Source organism: Corella eumyota, chromosome 4 (genome assembly GCF_963082875.1).
Source record: "Corella eumyota chromosome 4, kaCorEumy4.1, whole genome shotgun sequence".
Lineage (NCBI taxonomy): Eukaryota > Metazoa > Chordata > Ascidiacea > Phlebobranchia > Corellidae > Corella > Corella eumyota.
In genome coordinates this window covers 15,497,380-15,505,199 of record NC_137493.1, presented here as the reverse complement: position 1 = coordinate 15,505,199, position 7,820 = coordinate 15,497,380, and positions in this window count along the sequence as shown.

Here is a 7,820-nt window from a genome sequence, read left to right as displayed (position 1 = left end):
AATTTTTTTTCATAATACCAAATAGAGGTTAAGTGGGGGCGCTAGAGGCAATATAAAAAATACCTCTAATTTTTGTTTTATTGAATATTTTTGTGAAATGTTTTATCTTGAATGTTAGTTAGGTCAAAGCACATCTAATAAAATATTTAAATTTGAGTTTTGAAAATTTGTAAAATATTAATAAATTTGTCATAACTTTATCAATTATTAATATTTTTTGCTAATCTTTTTAAAATACGTTGTTTAGACTAATTGGGTTGTAATGGTATTACTTAAATTCGATTTAAAATTTTCAACTTTTTCGCAAAATTTTTATCATAATACCAAAATGAGGTTAAGTGGGGGCGCTAGAGGCAATATAAAAAATACCTCTAATTTTTGTTTTATTGAATATTTTCGTGAAATGTTTTATCTTGAATGTTAGTTAGGTCAAGGCACATCTAATAAAATATTTAAATTTGAGTTTTGAAAATTTGTAAAATATTAATAAATTTGTCATAACTTTATCAATTATTAATATTTTTTGCTAATTTTTTTAAAATACGTTGTTTAGACTAATTGGGTTGTAATGGTATTACTTAAATTCGATTTAAAATTTTCAACTTTTTTGCAAAATTTTTTTCATAATACCAAAATGAGGTTAAGTGGGGGCGCTAGAGGCAATATAAAAAATATCTTTAATTTTTGTTTTATTGAATATTTTCGTGAAATGTTTTATCTTGAATGTTAGTTAGGTCAAGGCACATCTAATAAAATATTTAAATTTGAGTTTTGAAAATTTGTAAAATATTAATAAATTTGTCATAACTTTATCAATTATTAATATTTTTTGCTAATTTTTTGAAAATACGTTGTTTAGACTAATTGGGTTGCAATGGTATTACTTAAATTCGATTTAAAATTTTCAACTTTTTTGCAAATTTTTTTTCATAATACCAATTAGAGGTTAAGTGGGGGCGCTAGAGGCAATATAAAAAATACCTCTAATTTTTGTTTTATTGAATATTTTTGTGAAATGTTTTATCTTGAATGTTAGTTAGGTCAAGGCACATCTAATAAAATATTTAAATTTGAGTTTTGAAAATTTGTAAAATATTAATAAATTTGTCATAACTTTATCAATTATTAATATTTTTTGCTAATTTTTTTAAAATACGTTGTTTAGACTAATTGGGTTGTAATGGTATTACTTAAATTCGATTTAAAATTTTCAACTTTTTTGCATAATTTTTTTCATAATACCAAAATAAGGTTAAGTGGGGGCGCTAGAGGCAATATAAAAAATACCTCTAATTTTTGTTTTATTGAATATTTTCGTGAAATGTTTTATCTTGAATGTTAGTTAGGTCAAGGCACATCTAATAAAATATTTAAATTTGAGTTTTGAAAATTTGTAAAATATTAATAAATTTGTCATAACTTTATCAATTATTAATATTTTTTGCTAATTTTTTTAAAATACGTTGTTTAGACTAATTGGGTTGTAATGGTATTACTTAAATTCGATTTAAAATTTTCAACTTTTTTGCAAAATTTTTTTCATAATACCAAAATGAGGTTAAGTGGGGGCGCTAGAGGCAATATAAAAAATATCTTTAATTTTTGTTTTATTGAATATTTTCGTGAAATGTTTTATCTTGAATGTTAGTTAGGTCAAGGCACATCTAATAAAATATTTAAATTTGAGTTTTGAAAATTTGTAAAATATTAATAAATTTGTCATAACTTTATCAATTATTAATATTTTTTGCTAATTTTTTTAAAATACGTTGTTTAGACTAATTGGGTTGTAATGGTATTACTTAAATTCGATTTAAAATTTTTAACTTTTTCGCAAAATTTTTTTCATAATACCAAAATGAGGTTAAGTGGGGGCGCTAGAGGCAATATAAAAAATATCTCTAATTTTTGTTTTATTGAATATTTTCGTGAAATGTTTTATCTTGAATGTTAGTTAGGTCAAGGCACATCTAATAAAATATTTAAATTTGAGTTTTGAAAATTTGTAAAATATTAATAAATTTGTCATAACTTTATCAATTATTAATATTTTTTGCTAATTTTTTTAAAATACGTTGTTTAGACTAATTGGGTTGTAATGGTATTACTTAAATTCGATTTAAAATTTTCAACTTTTTTGCAAAATTTTTTTCATAATACCAAAATGAGGTTAAGTGGGGGCGCTAGAGGCAATATAAAAAATACCTCTAATTTTTGTTTTATTGAATATTTTCGTGAAATGTTTTATCTTCAATGTTAGTTAGGTCAAGGCACATTTAATAAAATATTTAAATTTGAGTTTTGAAAAATTGTTAAATATTAATAAATTTGTCATAACTTTATCAATTATTAATATTTTTTGCTAATTTTTTTAAAATACGTTGTTTAGACTAATTGGGTTGTAATGGTATTACTTAAATTCGATTTAAAATTTTCAACTTTTTTGCAAATTTTTTTTCATAATACCAAATAGAGGTTAAGTGAGGGCGCTAGAGGCAATATAAAAAATACCTCTAATTTTTGTTTTATTGAATATTTTTGTGAAATGTTTTATCTTGAAGTTAGTTAGGTCAAGGCACATCTAATAAAATATTTAAATTTGAGTTTTGAAAATTTGTAAAATATTAATAAATTTGTCATAACTTTATCAATTATTAATATTTTTTGCTAATTTTTTTAAAATACGTTGTTTAGACTAATTGGGTTGTAATGGTATTACTTAAATTCGATTTAAAATTTTCAACTTTTTTGCAAAATTTTTTTCATAATACCAAAATGAGGTTAAGTGGGGGCGCTAGAGGCAATATAAAAAATATCTTTAATTTTTGTTTTATTGAATATTTTCGTGAAATGTTTTATCTTGAATGTTAGTTAGGTCAAGGCACATCTAATAAAATATTTAAATTTGAGTTTTGAAAATTTGTAAAATATTAATAAATTTGTCATAACTTTATCAATTATTAATATTTTTTGCTAATTTTTTGAAAATACGTTGTTTAGACTAATTGGGTTGCAATGGTATTACTTAAATTCGATTTAAAATTTTCAACTTTTTCGCAAAATTTTTTTCATAATACCAAAATGAGGTTAAGTGGGGGCGCTAGAGGCAATATAAAAAATATCTCTAATTTTTGTTTTATTGAATATTTTCGTGAAATGTTTTATCTTGAATGTTAGTTAGGTCAAGGCACATCTAATAAAATATTTAAATTTGAGTTTTGAAAAATTGTTAAATATTAATAAATTTGTCATAACTTTATCAATTATTAATATTTTTTGCTAATTTTTTTAAAATACGTTGTTTAGACTAATTGGGTTGTAATGGTATTACTTAAATTCGATTTAAAATTTTCAACTTTTTTGCAAATTTTTTTTCATAATACCAAATAGAGGTTAAGTGAGGGCGCTAGAGGCAATATAAAAAATACCTCTAATTTTTGTTTTATTGAATATTTTTGTGAAATGTTTTATCTTGAATGTTAGTTAGGTCAAGGCACATCTAATAAAATATTTAAGTTTGAGTTTTGAAAATTTGTAAAATATTAATAAATTTGTCATAACTTTATCAATTATTAATATTTTTTGCTAATTTTTTTAAAATACGTTGTTTAGACTAATTGGGTTGTAATGGTATTACTTAAATTCGATTTAAAATTTTCAACTTTTTTGCAAATTTTTTTTCATAATACCAAATAGAGGTTAAGTGGGGGCGCTAGAGGCAATATAAAAAATACCTCTAATTTTTGTTTTATTGAATATTTTTGTGAAATGTTTTATCTTGAATGTTAGTTAGGTCAAAGCACATCTAATAAAATATTTAAATTTGAGTTTTGAAAATTTGTAAAATATTAATAAATTTGTCATAACTTTATCAATTATTAATATTTTTTGCTAATCTTTTTAAAATACGTTGTTTAGACTAATTGGGTTGTAATGGTATTACTTAAATTCGATTTAAAATTTTCAACTTTTTCGCAAAATTTTTTTCATAATACCAAAATGAGGTTAAGTGGGGGCGCTAGAGGCAATATAAAAAATACCTCTAATTTTTGTTTTATTGAATATTTTCGTGAAATGTTTTATCTTGAATGTTAGTTAGGTCAAGGCACATCTAATAAAATATTTAAATTTGAGTTTTGAAAATTTGTAAAATATTAATAAATTTGTCATAACTTTATCAATTATTAATATTTTTTGCTAATTTTTTTAAAATACGTTGTTTAGACTAATTGGGTTGTAATGGTATTACTTAAATTCGATTTAAAATTTTCAACTTTTTTGCAAAATTTTTTTCATAATACCAAAATGAGGTTAAGTGGGGGCGCTAGAGGCAATATAAAAAATATCTTTAATTTTTGTTTTATTGAATATTTTCGTGAAATGTTTTATCTTGAATGTTAGTTAGGTCAAGGCACATCTAATAAAATATTTAAATTTGAGTTTTGAAAATTTGTAAAATATTAATAAATTTGTCATAACTTTATCAATTATTAATATTTTTTGCTAATTTTTTTAAAATACGTTGTTTAGACTAATTGGGTTGCAATGGTATTACTTAAATTCGATTTAAAATTTTCAACTTTTTTGCAAATTTTTTTTCATAATACCAAATAGAGGTTAAGTGGGGGCGCTAGAGGCAATATAAAAAATACCTCTAATTTTTGTTTTATTGAATATTTTTGTGAAATGTTTTATCTTGAATGTTAGTTAGGTCAAGGCACATCTAATAAAATATTTAAATTTGAGTTTTGAAAATTTGTAAAATATTAATAAATTTGTCATAACTTTATCAATTATTAATATTTTTTGCGAATTTTTTTTAAAATACGTTGTTTAGACTAATTGGGTTGTAATGGTATTACTTAAATTCGATTTAAAATTTTCAACTTTTTTGCAAATTTTTTTTCATAATACCAAAATGAGGTTAAGTGGGGGCGCTAGAGGCAATATAAAAAATACCTCTAATTTTTGTTTTATTGAATAATTTCGTGAAATGTTTTATCTTGAATGTTAGTTAGGTCAAGGCACATCTAATAAAATATTTAAATTTGAGTTTTGAAAAATTGTTAAATATTAATAAATTTGTCATAACTTTATCAATTATTAATATTTTTTGCTAATTTTTTTAAAATACGTTGTTTAGACTAATTGGGTTGTAATGGTATTACTTAAATTCGATTTAAATTTTCAACTTTTTCGAAAAATTTTTTTCATAATACCAAAATGAGGTTAAGTGGGGGCGCTAGAGGCAATATAAAAAATATCTCTAATTTTTGTTTTATTGAATATTTTCGTGAAATGTTTTATCTTGAATGTTAAATAGGTCAAGGCACATTTAATAAAATATTTAAATTTGAGTTTTGAAAAATTGTTAAATATTAATAAATTTGTCATAACTTTATCAATTATTAATATTTTTTGCTAATTTTTTTAAAATAAGTTGTTTAGGCTAATTGGGTTGTAATGGTATTACTTAAATTCTATTTAAAATTTTCAACTTTTTCGCAAAATTTTTTTCATAATACCAAAATGAGGTTAAGTGGGCGCTAGAGGCAATATAAAAAATATCTCTAATTTTTGTTTTATTGAATATTTTTGTGAAATGTTTTATCTTGAATGTTAGTTAGGTCAAGGCACATCTAATAAAATATTTAAATTTGAGTTTTGAAAAATTGTTAAATATTAATAAATTTGTCATAACTTTATTAATTATTAATATTTTTTGCTAATTTTTTTAAAATACGTTGTTTAGACTAATTGCGTTGTAATGGTATTACTTAAATTCGATTTAAAATTTTCAACTTTTTTGCAAAATTTTTTTATAATACCAAAATGAGGTTAAGTGGGGGCGCTAGAGGCAATATAAAAAATACCTGTCATTTTTGTTTTATTGAATATTTTCGTGAAATGTTTTATCTTGAATGTTAGTTAGGTCAAGGCACATCTAATAAAATATTTAAATTTGAGTTTTGAAAATTTGTAAAATATTAATAAATTTGTCATAACTTTATCAATTATTAATATTTTTTGCTAATTTTTTGAAAATACGTTGTTTAGACTAATTGGGTTGCAATGGTATTACTTAAATTCGATTTAAAATTTTCAACTTTTTTGCAAATTTTTTTTCATAATACCAATTAGAGGTTAAGTGGGGGCGCTAGAGGCAATATAAAAAATACCTCTAATTTTTGTTTTATTGAATATTTTTGTGAAATGTTTTATCTTGAATGTTAGTTAGGTCAAGGCACATCTAATAAAATATTTAAATTTGAGTTTTGAAAATTTGTAAAATATTAATAAATTTGTCATAACTTTATCAATTATTAATGTTTTTTGCTAATTTTTTTAAAATACGTTGTTTAGACTAATTGGGTTGTAATGGTATTACTTAAATTCGATTTAAAATTTTCAACTTTTTTGCATAATTTTTTTCATAATACCAAAATAAGGTTAAGTGGGGGCGCTAGAGGCAATATAAAAAATACCTCTAATTTTTGTTTTATTGAATATTTTCGTGAAATGTTTTATCTTGAATGTTAGTTAGGTCAAGGCACATCTAATAAAATATTTAAATTTGAGTTTTGAAAATTTGTAAAATATTAATAAATTTGTCATAACTTTATCAATTATTAATATTTTTTGCTAATTTTTTTAAAATACGTTGTTTAGACTAATTGGGTTGTAATGGTATTACTTAAATTCGATTTAAAATTTTCAACTTTTTTGCAAAATTTTTTTCATAATACCAAAATGAGGTTAAGTGGGGGCGCTAGAGGCAATATAAAAAATACCTCTAATTTTTGTTTTATTGAATATTTTCGTGAAATGTTTTATCTTGAATGTTAGTTAGGTCAAGGCACATCTAATAAAATATTTAAATTTGAGTTTTGAAAATTTGTTAAATATTAATAAATTTGTCATAACTTTATCAATTATTAATATTTTTTGCTAATTTTTTGAAAATACGTTGTTTAGACTAATTTTGTTGTAATGGTATTACTTAAATTCGATTTAAAATTTTTAACTTTTTCGCAAAAATTTTTCATAATACCAAAATGAGGTTAAGTGGGGGCGCTAGAGGCAATATAAAAATATCTCTAATTTTTGTTTTATTGAATATTTTCGTGAAATGTTTTATCTTGAATGTTAGTTAGGTCAAGGCACATCTAATAAAATATTTAAATTTGAGTTTTGAAAAATTGTTAAATATTAATAAATTTGTCATAACTTTATCAATTATTAATATTTTTTGCTAATTTTTTTAAAATACGTTGTTTAGACTAATTGGGTTGTAATGGTATTACTTAAATTCGATTTAAAATTTTCAATTTTTTTGCAAAATTTTTTTCATAATACCAAAATGAGGTTAAGTGGGGGCGCTAGAGGCAATATAAAAAATACCTCTAATTTTTGTTTTATTGAATATTTTCGTGAAATGTTTTATCTTGAATGTTAGTTAGGTCAATGCACATCTAATAAAATATTTAAATTTGAGTTTTGAAAAATTGTTAAATATTAATAAATTTGTCATAACTTTATCAATTATTAATATTTTTTGCTAATTTTTTTAAAATACGTTGTTTAGACTAATTGGGTTGTAATGGTATTACTTAAATTCGATTTAAATTTTCAACTTTTTCGAAAAATTTTTTTCATAATACCAAAATGAGGTTAAGTGGGGGCGCTAGAGGCAATATAAAAAATATCTCTAATTTTTGTTTTATTGAATATTTTCGTGAAATGTTTTATCTTGAATGTTAAATAGGTCAAGGCACATTTAATAAAATATTTAAATTTGAGTTTTGAAAAATTGTTAAATA